This window comes from Akebia trifoliata, chromosome 9 (assembly GCF_017979445.1).
Source record: "Akebia trifoliata isolate Shusen 1 chromosome 9, ASM1797944v1, whole genome shotgun sequence".
Classification (NCBI taxonomy): domain Eukaryota; kingdom Viridiplantae; phylum Streptophyta; class Magnoliopsida; order Ranunculales; family Lardizabalaceae; genus Akebia; species Akebia trifoliata.
The window spans coordinates 127,198-146,554 of NC_141383.1; the positions used below are offsets into that span (position 1 = coordinate 127,198).

A 19,357-nucleotide genomic window follows, 5' to 3' on the forward strand; every position below is an offset into this window, starting at 1 on the left:
AACGGGAGTGCACTGAACGTTTGCCCGCTGAAAACGACTACTTGTCTCGAATTTAAGGCTGAAGATCTCAAACCTACTAATCAAGGTGTTAGAGCTTATGATAACACCAAGAGAGATGTACTGGGAATTTTGCACCTTCGGCTGTCCACAGGCATAGCTGAATTTCCTGTGGAATTTTAGGTTATTGATATCCAGTCCTCTTTCAATCTACTGTTAGGGAGACCATGGTTACACCAGATTAAAGCCATCCCTTCTACGCTACACTAGAAGGTCAAATTTATCAAGGATGGGCTGGTAATTACTCTTCATGGAGATGCTGAAATTGTAGGGATCATAAATAATACTGAGGCTAAGGATAAGCCGTTGCTTGAGATTCAACCAGAACAACAGGGAGTAGAGCTCAGTGGGTTCGAATTTGAAAAGATATGCTCAGTCCAATGGGATCAAGCCGTGAATGAGTATTTTCCAATGGAAAATACATATAATTGTTGCATGGCCAATATATTCAAGAAAATGAGATTCTTCCCTGGTATGGGCTTAGGTCGCAAACAGCAAGGTATTAAAGAGGCACCATTAATTAAAGAGGCCATCGGCACATTCGGACTAGGATATAAGCCTACTAAGGAAGATTGGGCCCAATATTGGAAGACAAAACGGGATAAAGCCATTGCTAAAAGTCAAAGGCGTACCACAGATCTCATTAAAATGAAACCCCTATCGAAAGACCCTCAATGGTTACGTTGTGAAAGAAGGAGAAGACTTCCACTACTATGGGTTCCCAGAGCCAATTTATTGATCACATCACAGGTACTCTACTCTGCCGGGGTTTGAAAATCTTTTTGGCATGGAATGGCCGAAAAGAAAAGCAGGCAAAATAAAAGTTAAGGAGAAGAAAGTTGAAGACTGGCAGCTCGATCTAGACTCCCTCAACATAGATCAGCTATTCATTGAAGATCATGGTATCTTAGTGTTATCAGTTGGAAAGGAAATCTCAATCCTCAGTCTGTAATCAAACCCGCTGTTGGGGTTTTTATCAAATTATCATGTAATCAGTCCTGTGTTGCATGTCAAGGCTGGGTGGTCTGTTGGTCCAATTAGTCCTGTTCAGTCTGACATGCCAGTTGAGTCATTTATTTGAGTCGAGTTAGTTAGTTGTTTCTACTGAGTCTGTTATTGCTAGGGGAGTCTGTTTTTTCCCTACTGAGTCGAGTGAGGTCTATCAAGTTTGCAATGAGTCCTGTTACCCCATCTCTTTTCAATGAAATGAAAGAAATTTTTGATTATCCCGAGCGCAAATAATAATTCAACTAATAATCTAGCTTCGGAGGGAGAGTCTTCTGACGAAGACCTCCCCCTGAAATAATCAATTACTTAAACAAGAAGGGGAACGTCAAGCTCAACCTCTAATAGAGGAAGTAGAGGTTTATCAAACTCGAACAAAGAAAGTCCTCAAGAAATTCGTATAGGGGTCACTTTATCTCCTGATGAACGCAAAGGGATAGTAGATTTGCTCAGAAAGTTCAAAGACGTATTCGCATGGTCTTACGAGGATATGCCGGGGGTAAGCACAGATATTGTCCAACATCGGATTCCGTTGTATCCTAATGCTCGACCAATCAAACAGAAACTTCGACGTATGAAGCCAGAATGGGCTTTGAAAATCAAAGAAGAAGTTACGAAGCAGATTAACGCTGGATTTTTGGAAGTAGTAGAATACCCTGAGTGGATTGCCAATATCGTCCCGGTGTCGAAAAAGGATGGAAAAGTTAGAATGTGTGGTGGATTTTAGAGACTTAAACAAGCAAGCCCAAAGGATAGTTTCCCTTTACCACACATAGATGTTTTTCTATAGTAGACAGTACAGCAAGACACGCGTTGTTGTCCTTCATGGATGGGTTTTCAGGGTATAATCAGATAAAAGATGAATCCTCGAGATATGGCAAAAGACGTCGTTTATCACGCCAGTGGGGAACCTTTGTGCTACAAGGTCATGCTTTTGGTTTGAAGAATGCTGGAGCTACCTATCAAAGAGCAGCCACGACCTTTTACTACATGACATGATACACAAAGAGGTCGAAGTCTATGTAGATGATATGATAGTCAAATCCAAAAACGATTAGGGCCATGTTACAAAACAGCGTTGGAAAAAATTTTCTTACAAGGATTCAAAAGTATCAACTCCGCCTCAATCCACAGAAATGTGTATTCGGGGGTTAACTTCTGGAAAGCTTTTGGGATTTGTAGTCAGTCAGAGAGGAATCGAAGTAGACCTGTAAAGAAGATTAAAGCTATCCAAGAGATGCCGCCTCCCTGAGACTGAAAAACAGGATTCGAGGTTTTTCCTGGGCAGAATCCAGTATGTTAGTAGGTTCATCGCTCAACTCGTCAACGTCTTCTGCGAACCTATTTTCAAGTCTTCTTAAGAAAGAATGAACCAACAGTTTGGAATGAGCAATGTCAAAAGGCTTTCGGACCAGTCCAAGGAGTATCTTTCAAATCCACCTATTTTGGTCCCACCTACACCGGGTGAACCACTTCTTCTTTATCTGTCAGTCACAGACAGAAGAAGCTATGGGATCATGCTTTTTGCACAGTATGACAAAGATACTTGCAAAGAAAAGGGCCATCTACTATATCAGTAAGAAGATGTTAGAGTATGAACGAAAGTATTCATCCTTGGAGAAAACTTGCTTAGCATTGGTATGGGCCCTACTCAGAGACTCCGGCATTATATGCTGTCTCATTCAATTATCCTATTATCTCGGATGGATCCTCTCAAATATCTTTTTTCGAAAACCAGCATTGACAGGCAGAACTGCACGATGGTTACTGTTGCTATCAGAGTTTAACATCACGCATGTTACACAGAAATCCATCAAGGGGAGAGTTGTAGCAGAATACTTGGTAGATCACCCTGTAGTAGAAGGAATAAGGCCTGTCGATCAATTCCCAGATGAGAACATCTTGCACGTTAAAGAAGAACCGCAGAACCAAACATGGCAGTTATACTTTGATGGAACGGCCAATCAAAATGGGTATGGAATAGGGGCAGTCTTGTTATCTTCAGAAGGGTGCCATGTTCCTATCGCTATTAAGTTAGCCTTTTCGAACACTAATAACACGGCTGAATATGAGGCGTGCATCGCAGGGCTCGAAGCTGCTTTTGAACCTGGGCATTACAGAAATTGAGGTTTTCGGGGATTCAGCCTTGGTCCATACATCAGTCATTAGAAGAATGGAAGGGCTAGGGATGAAAGTTGAAACCCTATCATGAGTATTTGCTAAACTTAGTTAGTAAGTTTTAAAGTTATCCTGTTCCAGCACCCTGTCAAGGGAAGATAACAGATTTGCTGACTCTCCTTAGCAACTTTATCTTCTCAATGATCCATTTTGCCCCCTGGCATGGAATTAAGGCGGATCACGGTTGAAGTCAAAGACAAACCCGCATACTGTCATCAGATCAAAATATTGCACTACTCGATTACCCGATGGAAAGCCATGGTACACAGACATAAAGAAAGTGTTGGAAAAACAAGAATTTCTGGAAGAAGCATCGAGAAAGAACGAACAGACCCTACTAAGATTAGCGTCTCAATTTATCCTGTGCGCAGGAAGCTTATACAAAAGATCTTATGATGGGATTCACTTGTCGTGTGTTGATGAAGATCAAGCTGAACAGATATGATTGAACTGAACTACATTCAGGAGAATGTGGCCCTCATATGAGTGGGAAAATGTTAGCTAAGAAGATTATGAGACAAGGATACCATTGGCCCACGATGGAAACAGATTGTCATCACATGGTCAAAACCTGTCATAAATGCCAAATACACGCGAACACTTGATACATGTGCCGCCATCTCAATTAGTGGGTCTGACTTCACACCATGGCCATTTCTCAGTTTGGGGAATTGACATTATTGGTAAAATATCGCCTAAGGCATCAAACGGACACGAATACATACATCCTAGTTGCCATCGATTATTTTACCAAATGGGTTTGCCTGAAGCTGCCTCTTATAGCTCTTACTCCACTGCGTCTCGAGTTTGCAAAGTTTATTCAAACGAACCATCATCAGTCGATATGGGGTACCTTCAGAGTTGATCTCCGATAACGGGTCGCATTTCAAAGCTGAGGTTTATCAAATTGTGTTCAAAGTTAAAATCGCACACCATAAATCATCTCCTTACCGACCTCAGACTAACGGAGCAGTCGAAGCAGCTAATAAGAATATCAAGACTATCCTCAGGAAAATGTGTCAATCATATCGAGATTGGTCAGAAAAACTGCCATTTGCATTATGGGCATATCGAACCTCAATTCGATCCTCCACCGGAGCTACTCCCTACTCCTTAGTGTATGGCATGGAAGCAGTCTTGCCAGTTGAAATGGAGATTCCATCTCTCAGAATTTTTGTTAGAAAGTCAGTTGTCAGAAGCAGATTGGATTTGCCAACGGTATGAAGAATTGAATTTGATCGAAGAAAAATGACTAAGGAGCATTGTAACCACGTGCAAGCTTATCAAAGAAGAGTCGCCCGTGCGTTTGACAAGAAAAATCAAGGCCCGTCACTTAACAAGTCGGGGATTTAGTACTCAAAAGAGAACAGGGCACCTATTTTTGATCCCAGGGGAAAGTTCAAACCAAATTGGGGAGGTCCGTTCATCGTCAAAAAAATATTACCAGGAAAGCTGTCAGACTTCAAGATCATGATGGAATCGAGTTATTTGAAACCAACCAACCTTGACTAAATCAAACGGTACTACATTAAGGAGGTCATCTTTGGCCGAATCAATTTCCCTTGCTAAACCCAGTTCATTATCGTCCTTTCTTAGCTCTGTTGCAGCCTTTTCAAAAAAAAAAAATATATATATATATATATTGTGCCTTGTTTATTCTTAGCCCTGATCACCTAACCTAGGGAGGGAAGTGTTCGAACTACGTTTTGGTCTGATCCCAAAATTCTGGGGTACGTAGGCAACCTGAGAAGTTACTTCAGGGCCCGACCACCATCAATAAAAAAAATATATTTCCCCACATAATAAGAAATGAAAAAAAAAACTCAAAAGAAAAATAAATTCAAAATGGGGAAAAGAAATTCAAGAAAAAAGGAAATAATTTAAAAAGGAAATGCCACCCAAGGGGCATTTGGGTTTTTTGAGCCTCAAAATCCCTTTCTTTTATACCAGTCCTAGTCCTAACCTACCTATAAAAGTCCTCCTAAGTACCGTGTGAAAAGTCAAGGAAGGTGGCAAAGTAATGATCAGACAGTAACTCTAGAAGTTTAGAAGAAAGGAGAGAATAAAAAATGATGAAGCCCTGCTAAGTTGAAAACCCAAAAAAGGGCGACTTAGGAAAAAATTAAGGCAAGCTCGCAAGGGATTGAAAATCTGGAAGGACAACTTTGCCAACAATCAGAGTCAAGAAAAAAAAGAGCTCGCTAGATCGAAAACCTGAAAGGCGATCTAGGCAAAAGTTAGAGCAAAGCTCGCTAGATTGAAAACCTGAAAAGGCGATCTAGGCAAAAGTTAGAGAGCAACAAAAGAAAAATAGAAGAAAAATCCCAAGCTAAGAGCGTTCAAGCTGAAACCTCAGAAGACCGAATAACCAAGTTCAATACTTAGCTTAAACCAGGCATAAACTCAGAAGCCACAAGTATCTTTCTACAATCGATCTGAAAATGTTTACTCCCCAAGTAAGTGAACCAAGGGAGATAAGGGTGAATTCTATGATGAATCTCGAAAGGAAATAATTTTGTACTCTTGAGCCTGACTCAAAACCTTCAATAAATTAATCAAAACTAAAAGTTGAGTCTTTATTGCACTTATGGTAATCAATTATTTCAAAACTTCATACAAGGGGCATTTTCTCTTTGTCTTCTTTATGTAACTTTTCCCCCTTATACTAGGGGCAATTTTTTTTAATTTTGCATGATGTGTTCAAATTATCTTTAATGCCACGTACATTGTCAAACTCGAGGGGCATTTTGTCTTCGAGCAATGTTAATCCTAAAAAATTAATAGGAACCCCAAACCTAAGGTTACCCTCTTGATAACAGTTCTTTCGAAAAACTTTTGAGGTTCAAAAGAAATAAAAAACTCATGTTTTAAATTCATAAAACTTTTTGATACATCCTTGAGGTTTCAAACAAAAGCATTTTGAATCTCACATAGGAGATATGACATTCTTTTCGTTCTCCAGATTCTTTTTCAGATCCCAATCATTCTTGGAATCGATCATTTCTCTTCCAGATTCCATTATCTTCCAGATTTATTCGTTCTCCGATAATACGCCGAGGGTTTTCTTGGAACTATGCTCAGATGTCCGCCGAGGGGTTTTTCTCGAAACTATGCTCAGATACCGCTGAGGGTTTTCTCGAAATTATGCTCAGTTTACCGCACGAGGGGTTTCCTCGGAACTATGCTCAGATACCGCCGAGGGTTTTCTCGGACCCTATGCTCAGGTTACCGCCGAGGATTTTCTTTCTCGAACGATGCTCAGTTACCGCCGAGGGTTTTTCCTCGGAACTATGCTCAGATACCGCCGAGGGTTTTTCTCGGAACTATGCTCAGTTTACCGCCGAGGGTTTTTCTCTTGCTCGGAACTATGCTCAGATGCCGCCGAGGTTTTTTCTCGGATTATGCTCAGATACCGCCGAGGGTTTCTCGGGACTATGCTCAGATGCCGCCGAGGGTTTTCTCGGAACTATGCTCAGTTACCGTCGAGGGTTTTTCTCGGAACTATGCTTAGATACCGCCGAGGGTTTTTTCTCGGAATTATGCTCAGTTATGCTCAGATACCGCCGCCGAGGGTTTTTCTCGGAACTATGCTCAGTTACCGCCGAGGGTTTTTCTCGGAATTATGCTCAGATACCGCCGAGGGTTTTTCTCGAAACTATGCTCAGTTTATGCTCAGATTATATTCAAATTTTGCTCAGTTTATATTCAAATTATGCTCAGTTTATACTCAGACTATGCTCAATTTATGTGCTCAGGTTTTACTCAGTTTCACACAATGCACACACTTGCACATTTGCACTTTTTAATCAGGGAGAATTCTTTAAAATTCAAGGATCTGACGCCGTCAGTGAGAGTTTGCGCTCAAGGACCTGACAACCTTTTGATTCGGGAGAGCCTTACCCTCAAGGATCCGAACACCCTGACGAATTGCTAAATCAGGCTGCAAATGAAATGTCACTAGCTTTGGCATTCAGATAATCGCACTATCTATCACCAAATAGATTTGCTATCTAGTTTTGCTTCCAACCCTCTGCCAAAGAGGGGCATCTGTAGACACCCCCATTTTCGCATCCGCCTGATTTGATCAACTCGTCAAACCGATTGGCAATGATTCCAATTATGGATGTGTATTTCCAATGCCTTTATTTTGTTTACCATATATGTTTCAGAAATCCGGATGAGGTATCTCGAACTGACAAACCTAGAAACTATGCTACACTAGGAAAATACGACCCCAGAAACATAGAAATCATCATCTGCAGACCAGAAAGAAACTTCACGATAAAAACTCACTAAAAAATTACCAAATTACCAAAATATCCCTAACCTCAAAACAACCCTAGAGCCTACGTTACGCTTAGGAAAAACTCTCTCGAACACATAAATAACAAATCGGAACCAAATAAATCAGTTTCCACCAATTTTAAACAGAATTTGACAAATTACGAAAATGCCCCTCGTAAAGTTCACAACCATTTCACACAAAAAAAAACTCATTCTAAATAACAAAAACTAATATTCCATTGAATTCCTTACGAAAAATCGATTCTAAAACATCCTGGAACATTAAAAACCGACTTAAAAAACGTGAAAAGTCCTCTCAATGGGCAAAACGGTAATTTCACAATTTTTCATAATTAAAAAATTCGAAATTAATAAATAAAACATTAATAATTAAATTTAAACATTAATGAAATTAATTTAAAATTTTGAACCTAAAAAAATCGATTATCGAAAATTGTTGAGGGTTCGTGGGATATTTCTTTAAGGACCCCTCCATTTGGGGGTCCAAAGAATTAAAGATATTTTAGAGGGGGATTCTCCAAAAATTAAAAGTAAATCAAGCAAGACTGAAGTCAAAGTATTAAAGTCAATCAAGTGAGACTAAAGTCAAATTAAAGTCAATTAAGCAAGACTGAAGTCAAGATATTAAAAGTCAATCAATTAAGACTAAAGTCAAAACATTAAAAATCAATCAAATAAGATCAAAAGTCATAATAGAATTTTTTTAATTAATAATAACTCTATCTAATAGAGTTCTAACTTAAAAACAATTCTACCTAAAACAATTCTAATAACACACAATTCTACCTAAAACAATTTTAACTAAAACACAACTATAATTAAAAGATCTCTAATACACTAACTCTATCCAAATCAACCTTAAAAAAATTTTATAAATAGAGGTGCTCACACCCTATTTTCGTATCAAATCATAAATCGTAAGAGAAGTAGGTCTAGAAGCTCCCCTAGCCCCCCATAAACCTTGGTTTTGGAGCCCCAACTCCTTACCTAACATCCCCCCTTCAATTTTAGTCTAGAAAACACCTAAAATCTCTCCAAAAACACCCCCAAATCCATAAAAAACTTGAAGAGTTCAGATTCAGAAACAAGAAGATACCTTGATCTAGGAGATCCGAAGTCCAATCCGGAGACAGAACGAAGCAAGGGAGTACAGTACAAGGAGCTCTTTTTGTTAGATCTGAGGGAACAAAGTCCTTGCCATCGGAAAGGTAAATTTTTATTTTATTTATTTTTATCTAGGTTTTAGCAATGTAATTTACTTGGGAAGTTAGTAGAGACCGGCTTTGGCCGGGCGGGGTTGGTGCCTAACACCTTCCAACCCCGTAACTTGATCCCCGAATTCAGATTTTTTATGGTAGATTAGTTCCTTTTATCCATGTTAGAGTCGGTTTGGTTCCTAGACCACAATAACTAGGTGGCGACTCCCAAACCTCAAGGGTCAAAAGCGGATCTGCGCACCCCGCGGATCGAGGGCGCTTTCAGTGGCGACTCCACTGGGGACATTGAGGATCAAACTTGAAAAGCCCCAAGTATGGGAGCATCGCTAAATAACCTAGAATGTTTTTTATTTATTTTTTATTTATTTTATTTGTTTTTGTTTATTTGTTTTATTCATAATTATATTTGCATCTTCATCTTCGTTTTTTTTTTTTTCGATTATTGAGCATGTGTTTTTGATTTTGAATACTTGATTACTTGGCATATTATTTTTACGGTTTAATCAAGCTTTACTTTTGTGGCTCAATCGAAGGGTATCTAGAATGATCCTAAATAATTAGAAGATCGAGAAATTAATTGAGGACGGAAATGATAATCACGTAGGTTTTTTGTTTCTTTCGTTTTTTTTTTTTTTAAATAGAGTTTGTTGGTAGGTGATGTATCTTTCGATTTTTTTTTTTTTTTTTTTTTCTTTTATTTTGTTTTATTTTCATTGTTATTTTTGCCTTTTTAAGTTTTTAGGGTCCATTAACCATGATATTGGGCTGGGGGGAAGTTTAAATTTTTTTTAAGTAAGGTGCTGTCAACCAAATATGGAGGGCTGCTGTGAAAAAAAAATCGTTTTTTTATGTGCCCATATTTCGTTGTTTTTTTGGGTTTTCTGCTCACAGCAGCTTTAGATGGTGTGCAAGAAGCAAAACGGATGATTATTTTTCGCACATCATCTTCTTTAAAAGGATCCCACCCCATTTCAGCGTCATTTAACAGAGAGGACGCACATGTCTCTCTGTTCGATTGGCTGAAATCTCAGCCCGATCATTCGTTATTCTTAATCAAAGTCCGCTGATTTTTCTTGATTCCAAGTTTAGAACTGTTAGTTTCCTGTCGAAATCCACTTAGCTTAAGTGATTTCTTTGGGAGAAGATCGATCTCTCTTCTTTCAACCAAGGAAAATTCAGAGTTGCTGGTTTTTGAGACGTTTAGAGACTCCAATATTCGAAAGAAAGATGGTCGAAATATGAAACATAAATCGGATCCTTTTCATACCTTAGTAAAAAAAAAAAAAACTCGGAAATTGTTGCTTTTGGTGTCCATTCAGCCTTAATCTTCGGCACGCTTGCTGCGTCTCCTCAAGCTTATCTGTTTGAGTAATGGAATCCAATGATTTCCTAAGAGGGAATTCATGATCGAGGTGGTAGTTTGAAAGTTTTTTTTTCCTTCTCTCCTTTCTCTGTCGATTTGCTTTATGATTGATTTGGAATTGGTGGATCTTGTCTATGCGTTTAGAACAGTGCGGTGTTTTTTTTTTGTTTTTTTTTTTAAGATTTAAATTTCGACAATCTAAAATTCGAAGCTTTGGAAGCCGTAATTCTTGTCTCGGTTTTTTGTTTCCTGAACGGTTCGAGAACATTGGCTACAATAAACCGATTTAGGAGACAGGTTCCAAGTCTCCCATCACTGAAAAGAGTTCTACGAGCATTAATGATGAACGAAGAACATTAAATCGGCCAAACCGATTTCAAATCGATTGGTTTGAAGAGCTCAATCGGTCTCTGTTTCTGTTTTAAAAAAAAAAAAAATTTGCCTGACGAACATGGCTGAAAGCCGTGTGAGAAGATGGTGTGAATGTTGAGTAAATTTCTCGTTTTACTAAAGCCACACCCGTCTTATAAAATGACCATTTGTTATGTTGACAGCACCCTACTATACCAAGTCGCCTTCTGTTTTGTTTTATTTTTTTATTTTTTTAAATTTTTTTTTACTGTTTTTGCTTGTTATCCTTAATGGTTTTTATAAATAAAAATGTGTTCCTCTAAATTTGTTTAAAAAAAAAAAAAAAGAAAGAAATCAATTTGTTTCTTAAATGTCCCATTCTTTTAGTTTCCCTATCTCAATTGGCTTAAAAATCATCATAATTACTTAGCCCAACGATTGTCATTTCATTTTCAATCCATATCCTCGAAAATATTAATTTGATTAGGGTCACCCCAAAATAACCTTCGATTGGAATACATAAGAAAATAATACGGGATTAAATGCTAGTATCAAGTATATGCTTAAGGTGCTTATCTTTGCCTATATGATTGGAATAATGTGGACTTTGGTTGAATATTCATTTGATCCGAATAGTTTTTGATCTTGATTAAATTTTCATATGTTATGACTAGGCCCATGGGCCCATTTGCTTGAAAAGGCCCCGGGCACACCCCACCCTTGCTTTGCACACACCACATGCACGTTTACTGCTTTACTCACTTACACGTCCCATTTAGCCAATGTGGCACTAGTGCGTGGCCCGGTCTCTTCGGAGATGCGACGTCATTCATGAAACCCACAACTTCAGTCACGTACCTTAGGGTATATCGAACTGGGGCATCAATACCGTCTGATCAGGTGATTCTGAGAGACATATTGATGCACCCATGCTGGGACAACCTGAGCCTTTGACCTATTGTAAGCCACACAGTCACATGTCCCGATTGTCAATGTAGTACTAGTACGTGGTCGGTCCCCTCGTGGGATGCCAAACCATTTATGAAAGTTACAACTCTTGACTCGTACCCGTAGGTATAAAAGGTAATCTAAGTATATCAATTGCACTTCTTAGTCAAAACCGGTGCCTAAGCAAGATCTTGCCCCGCTGTACCCTACTGTACGAGGGGGATAGACTACGTTTATTCTAGACGAGAGGTATTTAAGTGGGCCCTTCCTCAGCATTGTGCGCCACCTCTCTCAACTGGAGATCAAACTGGCTGTTTTTTGGCTTCAGAGAAGTTAATTGAGGTTTTAGATTATCACCTACACGGTATATCAAACCAAGTCACCACGTATCGAAAGGTATATAGGTGTGCTTGGGCAAGGGTGGCTAGATGAAAATGCATTGCACGTAGTAAGCTTAGAGTCTAGAAACCTTTCCAGTAGGTCACGACTCGAACTTATCGTGGGTGTTCCCGGGTTGTTTATTGAATGAATGCCTGTTGTTGGATGAATGTATGTGAGTGATGTGAATGATGATATCAAAGTGCATGATTGTCCTCAAGGATCAAAGAAATTTTATTTTTAAAAATTAAAATTGGTGCACCGACCCAGTAAAGAATCCATTCTTTTACAATAATGACCCAGTCCATCCCGATCCAACAATCATGATGGACCGGGCCAGTTAAATCAAAATGGAAATCGAATTTTCAAAGAAGAAAAAGAAAATATTTTTCAAAAAATTATTTTCCAAAAGAAGTGTTCTTTAGAAGAAACATTTTCCAGAAAATATATTTTCCAGAAAATATTTTCCATAAGTATAAGATTTTCCAAAAGAAAATAAATTGATCTTTTACATGGACCATTGGAAGAGTACTAAAATACCCTTTTGTGTCAAACCAGGATGTTAGCCGTCAGCGATAACCCAATCGATCAGTTGGTCAAAACAACCGTCATAGGAATGCACCCTGTAGAGAAGATCAATTTTGGGAGATTCATGTTGAGGAGTGCTCTTTACTTCCATGAGTTTGAGATCGACTGGAACCTCTTACATGCTATGGCTAAGCGATGGAACCCTATCTTCACATATTCCATATGGGGTACATGCATTTATGCCCTACTCACGAGGATTATTGCGGCATCATGAGGATATCCACTTCAGGACTCCTAGTCAGGCCCCTCATTGAAGACCGGATATTCTGGTGAACTCGCCACAGGGCTAAACATTTCCAAGGAAGAAGCCAAAGTCTTAGTCAATGACGGGAGATTAAACTTAGTACCGTTACTGGGCCTGTATCGTTCCCGCAGTCACCCCATCAATGTAAAACCCGAAGCTTGGCGAGCCACTAGAGACTATCGATCGATTGTGCTTAGGAATCCTAGCTCAATACATACTGACCTCCAATAGTGATGGCCAAACTATCCCTGAGTCCTTCATAGATATAGCCTCTCAGCTCTCAAGGAAAGCCAACCCAGTACCTCTAATCTTAGCTGAAACCTTCTCAGGATTAGATGCCATAAAAAAATGGTGAGCGGGAAAGCTTCAAAGGAAGCCCTTACTTACTCTATATGTGGCTTTGGTGACCGTCTCAAAATCGTAGAGGTTCCCTCAAACCTCGAATATGGCCCAGAGCATTTTTTCCAAGAGAAACCTGTTAGTGCGTCACAATTCAGTCAAAGCTTGGAGCAAATGGTTAGACTCTCTCGCCTCGCCTGTCATATCGATTTTAGGTGCCTTTGGTGGATGACTGATCCCCCTGTTCTAGGAACCAAAGGATCATACTACTACGTCCGTCTGATTGGTTTAGAAGAAAAACATCTTTTTACCACCCTAATCTAATCCCAGAACAGTACGATGTACCTACAGAGTTATCCTTACCTCAGCATAAAGCCTTCTTTTCCCCCGAGCTTTTGACTGAAAAGTTAGTACACCTCATTGAGAAAGCTTGGAACAAGCGCACCTTAGGGTATCCAGACGGACGAGCAGAATTCAGAGAGCAAGTTGTTAGAGCCAAGAGGGTCAAGCCTGACAGCAATCCTGATGACCATCAAGACAAAGCCAAGCGTCCATGTAAAAATAGTTCAAAACAAATTTGTTGAAAGATGTTTAAAGAAGAACATATTGTTTGTCGTTTTCAATAAAACTATCTTTGTTAGATCTGAGGGAACAAAGTCCTTGCAATCGAAAAGGTAAATTTTTATTTTTATTTATTTTTATCTAGGTTTTAGCAATGTAATTTACTTGGGAAGTTAGTAGAGACCGGCTTTGGTCAGGCGGGGTTGGTGCCTAACACCTTCCAACCCCGTAACTTGATCCCCGAATTCAGATTTTTTATGGTAGATTAGTTCCTTTTATCCATGTTAGAGTCGGTTTGGTTCCTAGACCACAATAACTAGGTGGCGACTCCCAAACCTCAAGGGTCAAAAGCGGATCCGCGCACCCCGCGGATCGAGAGCGCTTTCACAATCCATACTTAGACTTCTCGTTAGGTTCTGAATTTTTGGTCCCACGCCATTTAAATGACAGAAATATTTATTTCGGATTTTACTGCTGAACCTACTGAATAGAACCGTAAGAAACCTATTTTGTACCTTTGTTTTTGAAAAAAATATTTCACATGTCAAACAATGATTTTAAAATACATTTCATATTTTTCTTGGGTTCTACATGTCATTAACTTCAATAAAATTTAAAATCACTACTTTTCAATATGAACCGAAGTGTGTACAAATTTTAAAAGTCACACGATGTGTTGTTAAATCTTAAATTGTGCCATAGTATAGAAATTTTGTTAGATATTTTTATACCTGAAAAATAAATGTTTTATTTGGTTTAGCATTTTTTATATTATGGTTATTTAAACCATCTTTCCAAAATGGGGTGTCTCATTAAATTTCAATAAAAATTGAGCAAGTTATGAATTTTTTATTGAAGGTGCGTTGTGCTGTCCTAGGTGAATGTTTCCAAGAAATGGAGTTAAATTTTGTTGTTAGTTAGGTTCATCACGTATTTTTGCCGATGTGAGTAAATGGCTTATTCCTAAATCACCCATAAGTTATGGATCACGGTTCAAATAGTGGTAATGGGTTGGATTATAGATCTTGAAACTTGGGGTGTGACAACTTAAAGTGCAATAAATGCACCTTGGGAATAAGCATTTAAGGGTATTTTACTAAAATGTTACTTTTTTAGGGAATTTTCGGACAAAATCTAATTTCCAAAGTGTAGTTAGTACACTTTAACATGTGCACCCCAACTTTTAATTATGACACCTCAATTAAAAATAAAGAAAATAAGTTGATGATTGAGAATAGAGATATTTACGAAAATATGCATGACTTTTGCTCTAATTAAGGTTTTGGTACACTGTTCATTTTATTTAGGAAAACATGCACACGATACACTCTATTCATAATCAAGAAAAACTATTGAAATTGTTTGAAGGAGTGTTATATATAATATTGAGATTATAATTTGAGCCAAACCTTTATAAAGTTTGAAGAGTGTGTTTTAACCTTTAATTCGGGTGTTATAAATAATTTAAGAAATTGGGGTTTAGTAAGTAAAACTTGGGGTTGCAATAGTAGATCTCTTTATTTTATTTTGTCTATTATTTACATTAGACGACCGTGGTTGACTAGCAATTCAGAGTTGAGGAAGATTGACTGGAGGCCATATCAGTTATACGTACACAAAACGGTCAATCCACCGCCACGTTGACCGGTATTAGGTAGTCATTCTTCACCTATTATGTTCAAACTTTCAACGGTCAATATTCAAAATCCTAATAAATCTTTCTCTCTCTCTCTCTCTATTGAAAGAAGATTGATAATTCATTGTTCTTTAATTTACAAGTTTGAATCGGTGTCGGTGACCAAATTTGTGTTGAAAACAAACATATATATATATAATTCTCCTCTTATTCATCAAAAATCAAAATTCAAAACAACTCCTTCTCCTCCTCTTCAAAACCCAGCTAATTATTGTACCAATCAATCAACAAAATTAACCAAATGATTTCAACTTGGAGAAACAGAAGAGCTAATTATAATGGGCAAATCAAGAAGCAGCCCGACCCCGACATGGAGCTCACGACTCCAGTCCACTTTCGATGCCCGATCTCACTTGATCTTATGAAGGATCCCGTGACATTGTCCACTGGGATCACATTTGATCGAGAGAACATCGAGAAGTGGATCGAATCAGGGAATCAAACATGTCCAGTCACAAAACAGATGCTAAGAAGCCTAGATCTAATCCCCAACCATACATTAAGGAGAATGATACAAGATTGGTGCGTTGCAAATTATCGTTATGGCATCGAAAGAATCCCAACACCACGAATCCCTGTCACTGGGATCGAAGCCACGGAGATTCTCTCAGGAATTACAGCTGCAAGCCAACGTGGGGATCAAACTCGATGTCGCAATTTAATAGAGAAGATCAAGAAATTGCTCAAGGAGAGCGATCGGAACAGGAAATGCTTCATATCCAATGGAGTAGAAAGTGTCCTATCGTCTACATTTGATACGTTCGCAGCCACTTCCACTTCGTTTGAGAAACACTCCGAGGTCTTGAGAGACTTGTTGTCGATACTGGCTTCGATGTTTCCTCCACACGACATCCAATCAATGTCATTGCTTGGATCACCTACTTCTTTACATTGCTTGGTATGGTTTTTGAAATCTGGTGATCTATCAGGAAGGCGAAATTCAGTTTTGGTACTAAAGAATTTGCTTTCTTCGGATCCACCACGACATGTCCATGCCTTGGCAAACATCCAAGGAGCTATTCAAGTTTTATTTGATCTAATTAAAAAGCCCATATGTCCCACATCTACAAAAGCATCTCTAATCACCATTTTCTACTTGGTTTCATCAAGCTCGTCATCCGCAACTGACAAAATCAAATCCAGATTTGTAGAGATGGGTTTGGTTTCATTGCTTTTAGAAATTCTCGTGGAATCGGAGAAAAGCATATGTGAGAAGGCTCTAGCTGTTCTTGATGGAATTTGCGATTGCGAGGAAGGGAGAGAGAAGGCCTATGGTCATGCTCTGACAATGCCACTACTTGTTAAAAAGCTTCTCCGGGTATCCAATTTCGCAACTGAATTTGGTGTCTCCATTCTTTGGAAGCTCTGCAACAATGACAAGAGGAAGGAGGGAAATGTTGTAGTGGAGGCTTTACAAGTGGGTGCTTTTCAGAAACTTGTGCTTCTCATACAGTTTGATTGTGGTGACAAGACAAAAGAGAAGGCGACCAAGGTCTTGAAATTGTTGAATCTTTACAGAGGAAGGTCTGAATGTATTGATTCCATGGATTTCAAGGAGCTCAAACGATAGTTTTGAATTGTTCTTTTAATTCAGTTCATGTACAAAGATACAAAGGAAATTTCACAAACACATTTGAAATCTGAAAAGGAAAAAAAAAAAAAAAAAACATTGAAGATCAATCTTTCTGTTGTAACTTGCTTTAAATTTAGGCTCAATTTTTTTTCTTAGAGATAGAGAGCATGTGAAAGAATTCTAATTCCCAGAATGAACATTTCCAAATATTAATTTTGTTTGCCCAAAAAATGAAGTTCATGAGAAAATTAAGATTGATGTAATTAAGGATGAAAACAGCTTTTGAAAAACACTATGTGAAAAAAAGGGGTCAATTCAACGCCAAGATCTTTCGAATTTACCTCCTTTTTCACTTTAAGTTTAATCTACTAATTCAACTCCCATTACATCAACCGCCTAACTTCTCCTTTATTTGAATTCAAATAATAACCAATATCCATATTTGGAAAGAAAGAAATTAAAGGATCTTCTAGAATTTATGTGTTACTAGGAATGCTACCATGGAAACAATCAAAAGTGTTGACTCTTATTTGATGGAATTAATGGTCATTGATCATGACGATGCCTTGGCGCCTCTAAAATGGAAAACTGAAACTGCTCTTGACTTCTTGGAACCATGTTCAGCACAAATTGAGGCAGGTGTGTTGAAAATGCCCCTGGGTAGGCATTGCAAAACAATTAATTCAACAGCTGAAACTAAAACGGTAATTTTTTTGGTTTGGAGGATGAAGTAGCTGTGGAGAGGTTGATATAATGAAACGATAGCCATTCTAGACGCCTTGAAATTTGCTCATCTAAAAAAATATTTAGCGCATGCTCACGTTTTCTGACTATTCATACTCAATTAATTGTATCTGTGGGGGATACTGTCATGTCTTGGAAGAATGCTCACCTTGTTCGAGACATTAGAGAAATATTGAGCTTCTTCTTATTGTGTAAATGTCGTGTATTCTGTTGTGCTATGCAAAGTTGTGCGGGTGCACAGGGCACCTCCCTTGCAGGGGGTCCCGCTACCCGGTCAATGGGTGGAGTGAAAGGAGCAGCACCCCCTCCCAAGGGTGCAGGGTTAGAGCCTCTGGACCAGATTTTTAAGGTGGATGAAAAGGAAATCGCGTAATATTTTTTTAAGGGGTTTCTATTTTGAGGAGTTTTACATGTTTTGATAACTCTCAGTTATATAAATAAAGATCTCTAGGACTATAAAACTTATAAGAAAATAGTGATTGTTTTTGTTTTGTTTCATGGACATAGGCACACTACCGGACCATGTAAATCCTTGTGTTTTAATGTGATCTGTGTTATCTTTGCTAGTTTGATTTTTCTCTTTTTTCATTCAACTCCCACAGGATATAACTTATTACATTAACGACCTAACTTCCTCCTTTATTTGACTTCAAATAATAACCAATATCCATGTTTGGAAAGAAAGAAAGCAAAGGATATTCTAGAATTTATGTGTTACTAGGAATGCTAACATGGAAACAGTCGAAAATGTTGACTCTTATTTGATGGAATTAATGGTCATTGGTCATGATGATGCCTTAGCGCCTCTAAAATGGAAAACTGTAACTGTTCTTGACTTCTTGGAGCCATGTTCAGCACAAATTGAGGCCTGTGTGTTGGAAATGCCTTGCAAAAAATATATATTAATTAATTCAACAGCTGAGACTAAAACGGAAAAAAAAAAAAGTTAGAGAAATATCGAGATTATTCTCATCTTGGATGATGTTTGCTGCAATTATTTTGGAGTACTGTAATTCTCATTTTTGTAAGAAATGGGTGGGAAGGATACAGCTTATCAATTAAAAAAAAAAAAAGAACAGAAGAAGAAGAAATTAGTAACTCTAGGGTCTCATGCTAATCAAGTTTTGGGATTAGTGACTCTGGGGTTCTCATTCTAATTTAGATTTTGGATTAGTAACCCTGGGTCTCATGCTAATTGAGTTTGGGAGTAATGCCTCTGAGAGGTCCCATGGTAATCTAGTTTTGTGATATTCGTCTCTTGTCTCATTTTGACATGATATTTTAAGATTGGCCCCTTTGGTAATTAAAAATCGGAGTAGTGTGTATCTAGGATCTCATGCTAATTTGTTTTTGGGATTAACGTGTAAAAAATGAAACAAACTAACAAAGAGAACATAAATCACACACAACACAAGAATTTACATGATTTGGTAGCATACCTATGTCTATAAATCAGATTAAGAACAATTACTATTGAAGTTTGTATGACTCTAAAAATCTCTATTTATAAAATCAGGAGTTACTAAAATGTATCTATATCCCCAAAAATATAAATAAATAAATAAAACTCCTTAAGAAAACTATTACATAATATTCTTTTTTTTTTTTATGGAGAATGACTTTCAAGATTTCTTTATTGAGAATAATGTGTACTGAATAGCCCCTAGTAAAGAATATGGATTATTTTAAGTCCCACATAATAAAATATTAGTCTATTTTATCTTTTGAAGAAAAAAATTCTGAAACACCCTTTTAACAATCTTTAGAAAGTGTTTGATCTAAAAATACAGTGAGTCAAATAAAAAACTTA

General features: G+C 38.0%; 1 pseudogene; it reads left to right on the forward strand.

Annotated features, from left to right (window-relative positions):
• The first annotated feature begins 15,318 nt into the window (after nucleotides 1-15,318).
• Nucleotides 15,319-17,025, forward strand: LOC147393932 (U-box domain-containing protein 21 pseudogene; annotated as a pseudogene).
• The last annotated feature ends 2,332 nt before the right edge of the window (nucleotides 17,026-19,357 follow it).